Source organism: Callospermophilus lateralis, unplaced genomic scaffold (assembly GCF_048772815.1).
Source record: "Callospermophilus lateralis isolate mCalLat2 unplaced genomic scaffold, mCalLat2.hap1 Scaffold_43, whole genome shotgun sequence".
NCBI lineage: Eukaryota > Metazoa > Chordata > Mammalia > Rodentia > Sciuridae > Callospermophilus > Callospermophilus lateralis.
Window position 1 is genome coordinate 10,626,733 of NW_027514380.1, and position 19,778 is coordinate 10,646,510.

A 19,778-nucleotide genomic window follows, 5' to 3' on the forward strand; every position below is an offset into this window, starting at 1 on the left:
ATAACAAAGAGGTTAAAGGTTACTTGTTTGATCAGACTTCAATGTAAGTCTACTCTGGAGAAACATAGCATCCTGTGCCTCAGTCATTTACAGAAAAATTTTACTGTGTTAGATCCTTCACACATTAAAAGTAAAACAAGGGAAAGAGCAGAGCCCACGAATAGTGAAAACAGAAATTTCATGAAATACAAACAGGCTTACAGGATGCCTTCATATTTCAGAGTTAGCAAAATGGTATTTTTGAGAAAATGTTTATTATATTGAAAAGGCAAAAAAAATTAAAATAGTATTAGGATGTATAAACATCAAATGCTTGAATAAAATGATGATATAAACTAAAAGGAGAAATAAAATTGTTTTTGATGACAGTTTTATTAAAGTAAAAGGTAGGTTATATTTAAAAGATCAAAATATATTAGAGAAATTTTTTCATATATTTGTTGATTGATTGTATATCTTCTTCTCAGAAGTGTCTGTTCAGTTCCTTGGCCTATATATTGATTGGGTCATATGTTTTCTTGGTGTCAAAATTTTTGAGTTCTTTATAATATTCTAGAGATTAATGCTCTATCTGATGTGTGTGTGGTAAGAATTTGTTCCCAATTAGTAGGTTCTCTACTCACCTTACTGATTGTTTCTGTTGCTGAGAAGATTTTTAGTTTGAATCCATCCCATTTATTGATTCTTGATATTAATTTTTGTAATATAATAGGTTTATTGAAGAAGTTGGGGCCTAATCCCACATGATGGAGATTTGGGCCTACTGTTTCTTCTAATAGATGCAGTGTCTCTGGTTTAATTCCTAGGTCCTTGATCCACTTTGAGTTGAGATTTGTGCATGGTGAGAAATAGGCTCTATCAATTAGAGAAATGCAAATCCAAACTACTCTAATATTTCATCTCACTCCAGTCAGAATGGCAGTTATGAAGAATACAAAAAATAGTATGTGCTGGTGAGGATGTGGGGGGGAAGGCACACTTATACATATCTGATGGTACTGCAAATTGGTATAGCTAATCTGGAATGTAGTATGGAGATTCCTTGCAAATCTGGGAAGGGAACCACCATTTGACCCAGGTATCCTACTCTTTGGTCTATGCCCAAAGAACTTAAAAACAGCAAACTGCAGGGACACAGTCACATCAGTGTTTATAGCAGCACAATGCACAATAGCTAAACTGTGGAACCAACTTAAATGCCCTCAGTAGATGAATGGATAAAGAAAATGTAATATATAAACATATGGGATATTATTCAGCAATAAAAGAGAATAAAATGATGGCATTTGCAGGTAAATGGATGGAGTTGGAGAATATAATGTTAGGTGAAGTTAGTCAATTCCCAAAAAATAAATGCTGAATGATTTCTCTGATTTAAGGTTGCTGATCCATAATATGCTCTTGGGGCAGGGATGGGAAGATTAAATAAACCCTAGGTAGGGCAAAAGGAAAAATGGGAGGGAGAGGAATGGTGGGGACATAGGGATAGGAAAGATGGTGTAATGTGATGGTTATCATTACCCTAAGTACATGTAAGAAGACACAAAGAATGTGACTCTACTTTCTGTACAACCAGAAATATGAAAAGTTGTGCTATATATGTGTAATGTGAATTGTAATGCATTCTGTGGTCATATAAAACAAATCAAAATTTAAAAAAATACATATATAAAATAATATAATGAGAAAAACATTACAGATTCAAAAAAAATCAGAAAGACGGAAAACACATTTAAGTCTCAGGGAAGAAGAGTAAAGGAAAAGGTAAGATCAATTAAAAGTAAAAGTAATCAATAATAAGAGAATACAATAAATAGATAACATCATATATGAAAATAAGGATGTAACTGAAATTCTATATAAATTAAACATCAAAATAGGATGTTAATAAAAAATTTTTCTAGGAAATTGGAAAGTTTAAGACAAATAATCAAATTTTTAAAATATCTGTAGTATATGAAACTGACAGGAGAAAAAATTGAAAATGTGAATATTGTAAAACTGAATCAAGTTGAGTTTGCAATTAAATTTCACCCTACAATCAAACTCTATGATTAGATGGCTTTTTTATCAATTATTCCAGGAAGTTATACCAATTATAAATAAACTGTGATAAAGAAAAATAAAAGATGACTGGCTCGGTGTTTATTTAAACAGGCCAACGTGGCTTTGATATCAAACTTTGGAAGGGCATTACAGGTTTGAAAAACAAAGTCAAGTACTAATACCACTAAGATAAACACTCTGAACACTATAGAGAGAATTAAAATACTAAACAAATGGAGGTGTGCTTCAGGTGATGGGTGTAATCTCATATGGAAGCCCAAGAACAAAGGGAAAATGAAGAACCATAAAAAATATTGATTGGTACACAATTGGTACAGGAAAATCATTCCAACGAACCCCTGTTAGAGAAACTAATTACAACATATTTATCAAAATACAAAGGCTAAACAAAACCACCATTTAGTAAAGACACTAATCACTATTTTTTTTTTTTTTTGGTGGTGCTGGATATTGAACCAAGGGCCTTGTGCATGTAAGGCGAGCTATATCCCCAGCCCATTAGATTCAATAATCAACAGTATAATATTGGCTCAATGATAGACAACTGAAAAACCAATTCAAAAAGGAATCCATGAAAACAACTTCATGTATAATTAATCTTGATTTACAGTAGAGCAAAGGACAAAGAAATAGTCTTTTCAAAAATTGATGGTAATTCAACTGATAAACATACATATTGATGAAACTTTATTTTTATTTTCATACTAAAAATAAGTACAAATTGAATTATAGATCATAATATAAAGTTTAAAAGTGAAAATTATACAAAGAAACATAAATGAATACCATCATGACTTTGGGCTAGCAATTTTAAGCATTATACAAATATGTAAAAATTGATTGTTTTTTTCTATTAAAATTAAGAACATATGTTCATGAAATATGCCAGTAAGAGAGACAAACTAAGCAATAAAATGGCAAAAGATACTTGAAATTTAGATAGACAATAAGATTTGTAGCAAAAAGGAATCCCTCAAACTTGCAAAAATTAAAATAATAGCAACAAAATAAAAAAATTGGCACAAGGATGAAAAAGACAGTTTAGTAAAGATAATTTCTAAGAAATCTATAGAGTAATGAAACACAGGCCCAACCTCAATAATTATCAAATAATTACAAATTAAAGCCACAGTTCATACAGTTATCTAGCTGCCAAAAATATATAATGTTAAGAAAGAGTATCATAAATAGCAATCATGGGGACACAAGTAATGAAAACACTCATACAAATTTTATGGAAAGGTAAATTAATAGCACTACTACATCTCTACTAAGTTGAATATTATCATATTCTAAAACCCACCTATGTTTCTTCTGCTATATACCTAAGAGAATATTTGTGCATATGTGTACTACCATATAACTACAAAGATGTTCAGAGTATCATTGTTTGCAATAGTCTTAATTGGAAGCAAATAAAATGCCCATCAAGAGTAAAATGGAGGAATAAATGGTACTATAGTAATTCAGCAGTATACATTTTAACAAGGAAAAGGAATAAACTATAGTTTCAGAAAACAATGACAACCCTTCAAAATATAATCCTAAGCAAAGTAGCAAGAAGCAAGTAATAGTAAATATGTGATTTCATCCATGGAATTTTGAAAAAGGCATTCATATAAGTTTAAACTTTAGCATTAGTTTGAATAGTTAATACCTAATAGCTCACATTATTAGGTAGTTAACATCTCTGGGAAACAAATAAAAAGTGGCAAATTTTTAAACAATGAGGAAATTTTTCTGGAGTCCTGACAAGGACTCTTAATACAGAAATAGGTGAATATAGGGAGATTCATTTGGTGATAATTCTTCAGTTTTAATACTGATTATTTATAAGTTTTCCTTCGTAATTCAGACTTCAGTGAAAATCCATTTTCAATTCATGACTTAATTCTTAGAATAACCAATAAAAACAACATTATAAAAGCTTAGAGCCTTCAAATTTATAAAGGGGTAAATGGAATTAGAAATTTTTTAATGAAAATGATATACAGAAAGGACAGAAAAAAATAAAGTGAGATAGGAGAAATAAAAAATACTTAATAATATGGTGGAATTATTTTTAAAGCAATACTATTCAAAAAGTATCAGCTTAGGTAAAGACATTAAACACTTACTCCTCAATCTGTGTTGTTTAGTAGACATATATACAGCATATAAAACTACAGATTAAAGAGAAGCAGTCAAATTTTGTCATGCAAATGAAAAAACTAGTCATAATTAAATTAATATTATTTGAAAAAAGCTTAATGTGAAATGTGCTCAAATAGAACAATCATTGAAACTTAATAAAATAATTATGTTATATATATATTCTCTCTCTCTCTCTCTCTCTCTCTCTCTCTCCTCTCTCTCTCTCTTTCTCTCTCTTTTGGTAAAGGAAGATAGAATAATTGCAATTTGGGGGCATCTAATAAGATCTTATTTTCAGTACCTGAGGTATGAAGTTTCTCTAGCATCTGACTCCTACAGCTTTGTACTATCCTGAAGCTTCCTCTAGGGATGCCTCATAACTCTGACTTTTCTCAAAATTTACAACAATGTCTAGAATATTAGAAGGCACTTAATATTTAGTGAACATAAAATAAGTATTTTGTTGATACTTAATATTTTAATTAACTATCAAAATAAAGTGGTAGCTTTAGAGCATAAGGTATTCATGGTTATATTCAGTTTACATTAGAAATGATTGACTTTATCAAGGCATGGGAAAATACTCATAATTTAAATATCTCTATCATATGATCCCATTATACCACTCCTTGGTATGTATTTAAAATAATTAAAGCAGCATGCTTTAAAGATGGATGCATACCCTATTTATTGCAGCACAATTCAGAATAGCCAACTTATGGAATCAGCCTAAATGTCCATCAACAGATGAAGAGATGAAAAAAATATGGCATATGAACACAATGGAACCTTATTTAGTCATAAAGAAGAACAAAATGATATCATTTGCAAGAAAATGAATGGAACTAGGGACCATAATTTTGGACAAAATTAGACTCAGGAAGAAAACTATCAGATATTTTCTCTCCTATGTGGAAACTAGGTAGACAATACTAAAAATAGTTGTGATAAAAAAAAGTGATAAGGTGATCCAGGCATGGTGGTGCACACCTGTAATCCCAGCACCTCAGGAGGATAAGACAGGAGAATCAGGAGTTCAAAGCCAGCCTCAGCAAAGGCGAGGCACTAAGCTGTTGAGAGCCACAGCCGAAGGGGCCCCAGAAAACTTTCAGACTGCCAGCTGATGAGCTGAAGGGGCCCCAGCAAACTTTCAGACTGCCAGCTGATGATTGGCTCACAGCGGCCCCAGCAACATCTAGCTGATTGGCTCCTCTGTGGTAATGCTCATTGGGCTGTTTCCCTGCCCTTTCAGACCACGGAGCTGCTCATTGGGGGACTTTTTTGGCTCCGCCCATGTGACCCAGCCAATCGGCCTCAAGAGCAGGAGGATTGTGGGAGGAGGAGGTTGTTGGGGTGTGTGGCTTGTGGGAAGCCGGTGGTGGCAGTTGGGCTCTGAGGGTTTTTTCCTGAGGAGCTGTTTTGTTTATCGTGTGTGTTTCTAAAAATAAAGTTAGTTTCTTTTGACAAGTGGCTCCTGAATTGTGCCCAGCCAGACTGTGGCACTAAGCGACTCAGTGAGACCCTGTCTCTGAGTAAAATAAAAAATAGGTCTGGAAATGTGGTTCAGTAGTTGAGAGCTCCTGAATTCAATCCCCAGTACCAAAAAACAAGTGATACTATGAATGTTGAAGGGAGACTATGAATGAAGAAGAAGAGAAACAGGGGTTAGGAGTAGGGAAGCAAGAAGGAGGTATTGGGGAGTGAAATTGATAAAATTAAGTTTTTGTGTATATATAAATAAATCACAATTAAACCCACCATTTTGTATAATTATTTTGCACCAATAAAAAATTCTAATTATCTTCCAATTTTTCAACTGATTGCTGTATATATTAAATGCAACTTATTTTATTTTGAGATGAAAATTGTCAAAACACCAATTTTGATCCAGAGCAAGGAGCTGTGAGTATTTCAGGCCGCATATACTAAGTTGCTAAGGCAAAATGATAAATAAGCCTACAGGAATAAACCAAGCTAATTTTGTTGTATTTATTGAGTATTTGTTCCATGTACAATCATTGCCAAGACCTGAAGGATAAATGATGCATGAGTCTCTTTTCTCAATACACTCATCATTTAATTCTGTCTAGCTATTATGCATTTTAGAACTGGCAGGTCAAATTAACTTAGTGAATTGATTATTAGCCTGCAATAAACCAGATAAATTTGGCATAATAAATTATTCTGTGAATTAATTTCTCCTTTTTTCAAACTATTTTGTAGACTTATGTATAAGCAAAATAAAAATGATCTTCTTTGAGACAAATAATTTAATTATAGAAATTTTCCTTCTGTAAAATTTTGTGTGCATATTAAGTGATGGGTACTATAATAGAGATACTTCAATAAGCAAGTCATGGAGCTACCATTTTTTGTCACAGTGAATGGACTAAAATAAACATTTAAAATAACCAGAAAAAAACTAATTTTGTATTGATTATACTGAAGAATTAGCTCATATATTTCCTCCTCCCTCATGTCCCTCATATGGTTCTAACCCAGTTTACTAGGAATGTGATTCAGAATGTCCAGGTTTGGTTAGTTACACAAAAAGTGTCAAGAGAAAGTAGAGATTTGATTCTTATTTAAGTTTCAAAATGATGCTTTTAGAAGTGGTGAAAGAGGGCATCCCTGTCTTGTTCCAGTTTTTAGAGAAAATTTTTTTCAATTTTGTCCATTTAGAATGATGTTGGCCTGGGGCTTAACAGATAGCCTTCACAAAGTTGAGGTATGTTCCTGTAATCCCTAGTTTTTCTAGTGTTTTAAACATGAAAGAATGTTGTATTTTATCAAATGCTTCCCCAACATCTACTGAAATGATCATATGATTTTTATCTTTGAGTCTATTGATATGATGAATTACATTTTTTGATTCCTGTATGTTGAACCAACCTTGCATCCCTGGGATAAACCCTACTTGATCATGGTGCACTATCTTTTTGATATAGTTCTGTATTTGATTTGCCAGAATTTTATTGAGAATTCTTGCATCTATATTCATTAGAGATATTGGTCTAAAGTTTTCTTTGATGTGTATTTGGTCTTAGAATCAGGGTGATATTCGCCTCATAGAATGTGTTTGATGTGTTCTCTCTTTTCCTAGTTCATGAAATAGTTTGAGAAGTACTGGTGTTAGTTCTTCTTTAAAGATCTTGTAGAACTTAGTTGTGTATCCATCTGGTCCTGGGCTTTTCTTGGCTGGTAGGCTTCTGATTATATCCTCTATTTTCTTGCTTGAAACTGATGTGTTTAAATTGTGTATATCATCCGGATTTAGTTTGGGCATATCACATGGCTCTGGAAATTTGTCAATGCTTTCAATATTTTCTATTTTATTGGAGTACAAATTGCCAAGATAATTTCTAATTATCTTCTGTATTTCTGTAGTGTCTGTCACAATATTTCCTTTTTCATCACAGATGATAGTAATTTGAGTTTTTGATCTCCTTCTCTTCATTAGCATGGCTAATGGTTTATCAACTTATTTATTTTTTCAAAGAACCAACTTTTTGTTTTGTGTATTTTTTTCAATTTCATTAATTTCAGCTCTGATTTTAATTATTTCCTGTCTCCTACTGCTTTAGGGTTGATTTGTTCTGTTTTTTTTTCTTTATAGGGCTTTGAGATGTAATGTTAGATCAGTTATTTTTTGAATTTTTCTTCTTTGAAGGAATAAACTTCATGTGATGAACTTTCCTCTTAGAATAGACTTCATAGTGTCCAAGAGATTTTGATATGTTTTATTGGTATTCTCATTTACTTCTAAGAATATTTGAATCTCCTCCTTGATAACTTTTGCAACCTATTGTTCATTCAATAGCTATTGGAGTTGAAACTCCAGGCAGAGCAATCAAACAGACGAAATAAATTAAAGGGATATGGATAGAAAAAGAAGGACTCAAAGTATCACTATTTGAAGACAATATGATTCTATACCTAGAAGACCCAAAAAATTCCACCAGAAATCTCCTAGGACTAATAAATGAATTCACCAAAGTAGCTAGATATAAAATCAACACTTATAAATCAAAGACATTTCTGTACATCAGTGAGAAATTAGGTGAAAGAGAAACAAGGAAAACCACCCCATTTACAGTAGCCTCAAAACAAAACAAAACAAAACAAAAAAATCTTGGAAATAAATTTAATGAAAGAGGCGAAAACTACAGCATGCTAAAGAAAGAAGTTAAAGGAGACCTTAGAAAATGAAAAGACCTACCTTGTTCTTGAATAGGTAGAATTAATATTGTCAAAATGACTGTACTACCAAAAGTATTACACAGATTTAGTGCAATACCAATAAAAATCCCAATGGTATTCTTTATAGAAATAGAAAAATCAATCATGAAATTCATCTAGAAAAATAAGAGACCCAAAAAGCCAAAGCAATTTTTAAAAGAAGAGTAAAGCTGGTGGCATTACTATACCAGACCTTAAATTATACTACAGAAAAATAGCAACAAAAATAGCTTGGTATTGGCACCAAAGTAGATCAGTAGACCAGTGGTACAGAATAGAGGAAACAGAGTCTAACCTCCATAATTACAGTTATCTTATATCAGACAAATGCAACAAAAATGTACATTGGAGAAAAGATAGCTTCTTCAACAAATGATGCTGGGGAAACTGGAAATTCACTTGTAACCAAAATGAAATTACACCTCTATATCTGACCACGCACAAAACTCAACTCAAAGTGGATTAATGACCTAGGAATTAAACCAGAGACCCTGTGTCTAAGAAGAAAAAGTATCCCCAAATCTCCATCATGTCTCAGCAAAAAGAAATAACCAGTGAGGTGAATAGAGAGCCTATATTTGGAAACAAATTTTTACCACATGATCATCAGATAAAACACTAATCTCCAAGATATATAAAGAACTCAAAAATCTTAACATAAAAAAGACAAATAACCCAATCAATATTCGGCCAAGGAACTGAACAGACACTTCTCAGAAGATGATATATAATCAATCAACAATATATATGAAAAAATGTTCAACATCTCTAGCAATTAGAGAAATGCAAACAACTCTATAATTTCATCTCACTCCAGTCAGAATGGCAGCTATCAAGAACACAAACAACAATAAGTGTTGGCTAGAATGTGGGGAAAAAGGCACACTCATACATTGCTGGTGGGACTGCAAATTGGTGCAACCAATCTGGAAAGCAGGATGGAGAATCCTTGGAGAACTTGGAATGAAACCACAAGTTGACCCACTCTCCCATTCCTCAGCTTATCCTAAAGGACTTAAAAGTAGCATACTATAGGGACACAGTCATATCAATGTCTATAGCAGCATAATTCACAATAGCTAAATTGTGGAACCAACCCAGATGCCCTTCAGTGGATGAATGGATAGGGAAACTTTGGTATATATGCAAAACAGAACATTACTTAGTATTAAAAGAGAATAAAATCATGGCATTTTCAGGTAAATGGATGGAGATGGAGAATATAATATTAGGTGAACCAAGCAAATCCCCCAAATCCAAAGGCTCAATGTTTTCTTTGATATAAGGATATTGATTCATAATGGGAATGGGGTAGTGGAGCATGGGAAGATTGGAGGAACTTTAGATAGGGCAAAGGGGAGGGAGGGTAAAGGAGGGGGCAAAGAGCTAGAAATGATGGTGGAATGAGTTAGAAATCATTACCCTAAGTACATATATGAAGGCACAAATGGTGTGAAAATACTTTGTGTACAAGCAGTGACTTGAAAAATTATGTGTAATATGTGTGAATTGCATTCTTCTATCATGTATAACCAATTAGACTAAGTAAATAATTTTTTAAAAATGACGCTTTTAATATGTGTAATAGAAATCAGAGTTTAAGAATAAAAACTTTCCTAGTTTTCAAAGGGATAATTTTCAAATGACGAATTCTGAAAGTCTCAGGGACTAAAATTATAAAATAAAGTTTAAAATACAAAAAAAAAAATAAGATAAGATAATGTCAATCAGTTTGTCTAAAATAAGCTAAAGAAAACAAAATCAATTGGAAACCTGAACAAGAAATTCAGAAGAGCATATAAGTTAAGAACAATTTATAAAAAATTTCCTAGTACTTAAATTGGGGTAATAGAACATGAGAAATGTTCCATGTGCTACCTTTCAAGGGCATCCTCCTTATCCAGGAACTCTAGGCTATTTATGGCTTCTTCCTACAAATCTTCAGAAATTGAGATAACACCCTGGGAAGAAAGAAAATAGGAAATATACTCACTGACTCAGAAAGCGCCCCCAATTTCTTCCTACAAATCTTCAGAAATTGAGATAACACCCTGGGAAGAAAGAAAATAGGAAATATGCTCACTGACTCAGAAAGCACCCCCAATTTCCTTGGTTTGCCCTTGACTACATTAAAAATTACTATATTGAGCACAATGATGCTTGTGCTAGAAATTAAGTAGTAATTACTGGACAAAGTTACCTTTCAGGAACAGCTAAGCTTATAGTCTGTGAAATTTATACTTGGTTAACATTTAATAGTTGAAGAAATGTACTCATTGCTTTCCAAGAAATAGACTGGATACAGGAATCTTATTTTAGCTAGACTTTCAGGCAGGGTATGTGCAATCAAGGCTCAGGTGTAAGCAATAGCAGCTGACTCTGACTGAATAAATAGAAAAATGTTATTGACTAACTAAGAATTCTTGGAAAGTGTTGAAGTATTAGGTTGAGACTAAGTGTCCAGAAACAAAACAAAACATAACAAAGAAAGATGGCAAAAGAGGTCTGAAGAGGAAATTGAGAATGCCAAGTAGATGTAAGCTAAGAAGTAAACTTGACTGCTTAAACTTAAGCATCAAAGAATTTCTGTGCCATAAACAATAGTTGAGAAACCTGCTGCTTAAAGAAATCGGGCACCTCTGTGACAATCTGTAATGCAAACAAAAGAAACAAAGCCCAAAGAAATAACAAGATTCTGAGCAGCAGCTTTTGCCTTCTCATTTTGCTTATTTCTAAACTGAAGAATATTAATAAGCATGGAGACACCAGCTGCTCCAACAAAGATGCAAATGCAACAAAAGCTTTAACAGTTAAGTTTCTTGTAGGCATAGCAGCCTGAGTGCAAGTTGGCTTGGACCAACATACAGCTACTTGGTTTTAAGAGACCAAAACTCCTTCTTTCTTGCACTCTGGTTTCAATATAGGGCTTCAGAAGCATGTCTGCGAGTTTAAAGACTCATGGAATATAGGAAAGGGTGACATCTTTGTTTCCTTAAAGGATACTTCTTATAGACCATTGATCATAATCTAAACACATGGCTTTGATTTATATAAGGGAGTGTGGAGTGTCTAGTGACCAGATATACAGTGCCATGTGCTCAGGCATCTTTTGTTATTATGGAGGAAAGGGAGAACAGAGACACAAGGGGAAAAGCATTTTGATATGAAGTCTTAAATGGGTACATTAAACTAGTGGAATTGGGCCACATACCTGTAATATCTACAAGAGAGCTGGGGGGAAAAAAACGGTTTTAGGTTTCTTCATCAAGAAAGTGGGAATCACAAGTAGGAAATTCTCCATCCAGAAGTGTGTTCCAAAAATTCTGAACAGACAGAAAAGTGACAAATAAGTACTAGGGAAGAAATTCTGAGGAGATAACATTTGTGATGAGACTAAGAGGACCAAATTAAAGGATTTTGAAGACCAGTGTGAAGAATGTTACAAGAAAATGATTCATCAAGAACAATTGACATAGGTAGGAAAATAGCTTGATATTTTCAATTAATACCATGTATTAATAGAGCTCAATCAGTAATATACAGAATAACAGAAAATAAAGTTGGAGAGGTAGGCTGGAGCTTTTGGGCTTGCGTAAGAAATACAAACTTGTTTTAAAATAAATTTCAAATCAGTGAAGGTTTTGATAGGGGCTAACATGATCATACTTGTTTTCTAAAATAATCACTCTGATTTGTGGGCCATTAATTAATTACTCAGGGGCAGAGAAAATGTAGAAAAATTAGGGGGAGTGTTGTTGCAGTGATCTTAGCGAGATGGAATATTAGCTTAGATTTTAGGAAGTGGGTGATATGGGTCAACAATAAAATACAAACATGTCTTAACATAGAATGTGGAGGAGATGAGCATATTATGATGATGAAAACTTGATCCTTATTATCATAAATTGGTATAACTCTAGGGTTAAAAAGATTATCTAAAGAAGATAGAGTTGAGAACAAAGAGCAGACCTTAAAACAAGTATTTAGATACATAGCCCCTGCAATTTAGAGAGAAAAGTATCAGTAAGGGAAAGAGACTCACTGTAGATCAATATTATATACCAAAAAAAACCAAAAGTGTGTGATATCCTAGCAGTAAGAGATATTCCTAACCTAATAATGCATTTATATAATTATATCAGTCAGCCTTTCATCACTGTAATAAAATACCTGAGAAAAACAACTTAAAGAAAGGAAAATTTATTATAGTTCACAATTTCTGAGATTTCAGTGCATAGTTGCTTGGCTCCAACACTTTGGGCTTGCGACAGACAAAACACCATAATGGAGACTGCATCATGATAGAGTGAAGTATTCATGGCAGCCAGAAAGAAAAAAAAAAACAGATGTTAGTGATTCAGGATGCCCATACTTATTTCAAGAACATGCCCCTCAATAATCTGACTTTCCTCTACCAGAATCCACCTTCTGTAATTTCCACCACCTCCCCATACCTCTATAGACCTTCAACATATGGACTTTCAGGAACATTTGAGACCCAAATCATAACTACAGGAAAAAATATACTGATGTGGAAAAAGAATAAATTGATTTGCTATATTCATCTTAGGGATGATCTACACATGCCTTTGCATTAAAGTAATGAAAATCATCACAAATATGAAGAGAAGAATGGGGATATGGCTCAATGGTAGAATACTTGCTTAGCATGTGCAAGGCCATGGATTCAATCCCCAGAACCTGCCCCTCATGCACACAATATAGAAGAGATGATTGTAACAAAAATAACATCCTATAAAAGGTAAACCTAATACACTTCTGGTAAGTTTCCAAATTATAGACTGCAAATGAATTATTTCATTGTGCTTAAAAATGTAATCATTATACCTATTTGTGAAAACAATCTCAGTATGATTTTGGTAATATAGATCCTGAATCCAAAAATTTGCAAACTCTTAGATAATCACCAATATTCATGAAATTGCACTCAGAGGATTTTTGATATATAGCAAATTACCTTTCTCAATCAAGCCATGTTTTAGATACCTGTAGCAGTGCAACCAATCACTTTTGAATCACTGCAGATCTAAAGAGCAAACATTTTATTGCCACTGTTTCTTGGCATCAGGAATAGGTCACGATATAGCTGGTCTGTAGTTGAGTGTCTCGGCATAGGCTGTAGTCAGGCCTGCAGTTGAGATCTTAGCTAAGGCAGTAGTAATGTAAAGGCTTAACTAGAGGAGGTTCATTGAAATGTGCCTGGCTGAGACACCACTTCCCAACTGTGTGATGCTGCCAACTGAGTAGCTCACAATCTGTCAGTGGGGTTCCCTCAGAATTTGTAAGGGAGACAATCAAAAAGAGGAAGAAAAGATTTTTTGTTATCTAATCTTATCTTTTTGTAATGTAACCTTGAAACTATCATTTAATCCCTTTTATTATATATACTACTTGCTACATGGGAGTCACAGAAGGGGAGACTACCCAAGGGCCTGAACATCAGGTGGCAGGAGTATTTGGGAGCCATTGTAGAAGCTTCCTGCCATAGGGCACTACTTCACCTGGTTAGGTATCTTGTTACTGTTTGTGTTATTGTCATTGTTGTTAAGTGATTCCTTGTTGTGGTCCCTTATTTCCAATGGATTCATTCAACTAGTATTTTATTTTAAAGGAAAAAATTATTTTTCTATCCTATCATCTCAAGTACGATTTTGCCTTATTTTATAATATTCCAAGTGGGTAAGTTTTAATATACAAATAGAACATACAAAAATGTTAAGTATTTAAAAAATTAACTTAATTCTAAATTAAAAATCATAGATCTTAAAATATAAAACATACATGCCTGGTGCAATGTATAAATAATGTAAGATGGGACTAATAATCCACATGCAATTTACAGATGGATATACTTATATAAACTGTACTTGGAGATGTGACACTTTCACAGTCCTCAACTATTTATGAGGAAAGGTAATCCATGGAAGCATGCTAGGAAATTCTGAGGTCTGCTTATCAGGAACAAATCAGTTCCTATTGACTCTAATACTAAATATTTTACATTCTCGAATATGATGTTTTGAAACATATGTGCTTGAGTGATTAAACATTCAGCTTCTTTTCTGACTAGCAATAACTTCAAAAAAACATATTTCTTCATTATAAGGTCTTTTGTTTTTACTGCATGGATTGAAAATCAAGTTCCACTTAGCTCTTTACTGCATTGTTTAAGAACCTGCTGCCTTTTTTATATGTGTCTTTGTAAATCATTTAGTTATTTTCTGAGTAGGGAGAAGGCACCCTGTCTTCCTAGATAAGTGTGTTCTAAACTGTAATCAGTGTTTGAGATGTTGATGGTATTTCTGAGAAGAACAGATAATGAAATTCTAACTTTTGTGTTATGTTTCTGGACACAATTTTCAGATATTTATTCAGTAGTCTCTGAAATTCATCTGCACACTATTTCACAGCAATGCTTCTGACTAGATTGTTAAAGAAAGAAAATGTAAATAAATGCTTATAAAATTAAGTACCTAGAATTTTAAACAAAATGTTATTTTTGGTGTCCACAGTTAAAATAAGTTGAAGGGTTTCTATATCTAAAACATATTTACTTCACAGAGACATGATGTACATTGTCTAAAGAAAAATGTTCCTCATTGGTGGAGCTAGAATGTGCATCAAATTAGAAGAAAAAATTGTTGACCTGTAATCACTTTTATATAACTAATTTCCTTCAGTTATTTAACTCAGAATTATTATTATTATGAGCAGATGTTACATTTTGTGGTTTTTATTTTACTCTGTTGCCTGTGACAGGAACTTTCTAAGTAAACTATTATTCTAAATATGGAAAATAATAGTAACTAGATTAATGGCATATTAATAAAAAGTTTCAAGAGGAGAACCTATTGGCTGATAGCTATAGATAAACGCAAAACAATTCACTTAATGTTTATTTTATCTTAGGTACTATCAGTCAATTATACCATTTTTATACTGGAATATCATTATAATATTTCTATGTTTGGCTTAAGGCAAATGGAATAAAACAAACCAACATAAAAAAAATCTGCACTAAGTCTTTTAGTTATGGGGGGTTTAGTCAGTATTTGAATAACATGTATAATTCAAGATCAAATTAATCAAAGAATTCAACATCAAATTAATTTTCTTCAAGTGCAATTTTTTTTTCCCAGGGGGAAAAAACATATCTTATTGACATGACTAATTTGTAGAGGTTAGTATTTCAGTTTCTTCCCAACTTCTAATTAGCAATGATTATTATCAATAATTTTATAATTTTTAATAAAAATAAAATATAATAAAATTATGAAATACTTCATGATTTTTTGTGAATGGTAATTTTAATACTTTCACATTAAACCAGTATTATAGGAATTGTTTTCTGAATTGTAGACTAAAAGATGTGTGTGAGTGATTAAGAACAGAAAGAATGTGAAAGAGAGTTCAGTATCTGCTTCTCTTTCATAAAATAAACAATAAAGAGATAAGATGTATGAGTTAATTCAGAGTGTCTGGTTTATGTCTCACAAAAGTGTACAATGATTTGCAAAAAAAAAAAAAAAGCAAATATTTACCAGTCGTATAAATTATCACCTTTATACAGTTTCTACATTGTTGTATTAATTTAACAAAGCTTTACTGATTGTCTTGTACATGAAGAAAGTGAGAAAACAAGCAAAATTCAAGGAAACAAATAATAAGCCATCAAATGAATTAAGACCTAATTAGAATTAAGAATTCAAATTAAGGAAAAAATAAGGCTGGATAATTTACTATAGAACAAAATGAAACGTGTCTCACTGGGATGGACATTCTACATTTTCTTGTCTGAAATTCCACTGTTAGATGGAAATTAATTAAAACCCCCAAATATGAGATTCTTTCTAAAAATTCTAAGGGAAGAGTATTTCAGATGCTGGGAAAGTACTTACAAGGCCACACAAGAGGGAACGTGTTGAGCAAGATTGAGAAACTGCATGAGGACGCAGGTGGCTGGAAAACAGTGAGGATCTAAGTCACTGAAGATGAGCTTGGAGAATTCAGAGAATTGAGAACATATTGAAGACAAAAATTGAATTTTGTTCCTGCTTTATTAGAAATGCTTTGGCAAGCCTTAAGCAGAGGAGTAACTGATGTGATTTATGTTTTTAAATGTACACTCTGGCTGCTACATTAAGTGTGAAAGCCGGAAAACATCTTAAAAGGCTACTGGAATTGTCCCAGAAAGCAGAGACAGTAACAAGAAGCTGGCCCAGTGAACTTGAGATTGTCCTGGGAAAGTCGGTACACAAAACATCTTTGGTCCTAGAGGGGGTCATGGGTTGGGGACAAGGAGGATTCAGTTGAGATGTTCCATACCAAAAATTATTTTGATTGAACATATTAAGAAAATTATGTAATTGGCTATTTTCAATGACTGAAATAATTGTGAATGGTTTAATGCCATTTTAAATACAAACTAAGCAGGTATTCTTGGCATAAACCTTATCAACTTTAAAGCACAGTCTCACTACAAGCTATTCACAATACACGAACATTCATTTTACTCCTTCCAAACATTTCTTCAACTAAATGTACAAAAATGACAAATACATAATCTCCAGTAGGACTCTAATCCTTTGCCCTACTGTCATATGAGGCATTAGCCTATTATATTCTTGAAATAGAATTCTCATCAGTGCCAAAGGCTGTCAGGTTTAATTCAGCGTATCAATTCTACACAACTAAATAGAGGTCAGAGAAAGTATTTTTAAAATATAATACAAATCTCTTTGCATTTGTATTTGTACTCTCCATGTTAATGTGAAAGATCTTTTGATTCACAATGTTCAGCTCAAATGATTGTATTTTGAGCTTCTAAATTCAAAGTTAAGATTAAACCCAAAAGGATTTATCCTTTGCTGAAAATTACATATTTAATATGATATTCAAAGAAAATTTGCTTGGTTGCATTGATTTTGAATGCTTTTGGCTGCACAAATCGTGTTTTCATTCAGAAACTAGTGTACAATTGAATAACACATAAGAACACTAAGATAGTTTCATTTTTTGAAATATGAAAAACTATACCTGCTATACAAATATAATAATAAGTCTACTGGAAAATTTTAAGTTATTCTAATCCTTCATGTATTTCAAATTTTACAATATATAATAATTCTACGGTATGTTTTGTTTTATGATTTTCATGCTTTGTAAATATTCCTGCTTTAATTTTCTCTAAAAAAATTAAAGCCATCAATTGAGTTAATTGAAAAATATAAATGAAAACAAAAAACAAATCATTCAATATCCCTAATTTTGCCAGGGGAGGTGGCACTTGCCTCGAGTCCCAGTAATTCAGGAGACTGAGGCAAGGGGATCACAACTTTGAGGCCAGCTTGAGCAATTTAATGTGAATCTGTCTCAGAATAAAAAATAAAAATAAAAGAGTTGAAGTAAAGTGTATGTCTGTGGTAAATCAACCCTGGGTTCACTTCCCAGTATCGCGCATGCGTGTGCGTGTGCACACACAGACACACACACATACAATAAAGTAAAATAAATAAATAAATAGATAAAGCTCTATTGGGACTGTTTGAGACAGTTTTATGGACACCATTCCAATAAATGATGTGAGTTATCATGTTCTGAGGGCATGAGGGGAATGTTACAAATAATGTAAGACAAAAAAATTGCAAATTTATCAGAATATTTCAAAATAAGTATCATGATAATAATAATTTTTCATAATTTTACAACATTCTTGTTTGCTTGTGTGCCTTATATCTGTATTTCTTAATACATGTATTTCTTTTTACTTACCATTCATGATTACATTTTACCTTACTTCACCTATCACTTTCTTTATGAAATATTCCTCATTTCTGAAAAGAAAACTATTTTTTCTATAGTACTCCTCAATAATATGTATCTTTTGTATTCTAAAACTTTTAATATTTAGCTACATCTGCTTAATCATATGTCTTTCTTACTGTGATCTCCCTGAGGGCAAGGCACACAACTGAATCTTCCATCTGGTAGATGACCACCGAATTATCAAAACTCTTTATATATCTTAGTTATTGTGACCCTGCACAAAATGTGCATTAAAGGGGTGGTAATTTTTATGATTTCATAAGTGTCAGTAAATGATAGACAAAGGAACCTTGAAATATTTTTTATAAATGAGGTATTGTGTTTTTTGTATATATCAGTCATAATTCCTACTATCCAGAAAATCTCCAAAAAAGTAAAAATGCTTTCTTGCTTGACCATTGTGATCATTGATTAAGTGATTTGGGGATTTAAGAAATGCATGAGATATCTATGTCTGTATCTATATCTATAAACATATGTATGGATATATATATATTTAAGGAACTCATGGATTATATATATTTATTTAGTTGATATTTATTTATTTAGTTAGATATGTAAGTGTCTTTATTTAATTAAATGTTTTCTTTTTCTTGCTTTAAAAACTATGAATAAAATACTATTATTTTATTTAGATAAATAGGCTAACTGTGCCATGCTGTGGTTATATATACATAATCTGTTAAGCCTGAAATAAAGTTTTTAAAATATTTAGTTCTTTAACACATTGGAATTCATTATGAAGATAAAATATATTTTAATAATATTGTTTGAATTTGACTAGAAATTATTGTTATGTCCTGAGGAATCATACCACACATATCGTGTAGCTTGTAACATATTACTTTCCAAACTTAATCTCTTAGGGTTCAAGAAGAGACATTATCATTATCATGACATGACTATAATAACATCTTGAGGGATACTGAGGCATTTAAGAAAAGTGATAATTTTTATACTAATTGTCTTTTTTTCTTTGTTCTATGCTTTGAAGTTTTTCTTTCCCTTTTATCTTCCTAATAGAATATTTTTGTGTGAGTAGTAATTCCAAAATGATTTTCAACATTATTTTTTATAAACTGCATCATAATGTTTTAATGAATTACTCTGATAAATTTTAAATTAATACTATAATTTTCACAAAATATTTATGTTCTGTATTATAGAAGGTTATCACCTTTTAAAAGAAAATATTATTTCATAAGATAGTTTCATAAATAGTTTTTACAGATTTAAGAGTCTTATTAATGAAACCTTTGTTATTTTTTCATTTGAATTAATATTCAGTAGCAATTTATCTTGTGTCCTTACTTCATCAAAGTTGTTTACATGTATCATTTATTTTGTCCCATGAAACAAATATAAAACCTCTATAACTATGTCCTATTATTAATATTAATTTTACATATAAAGAAATTGAAGCATAGATGAATAAAGTTCTTTCCAATCTTACAAAGAAAAGATATAGAAAGCTAAAACTTTAAACCAGATTA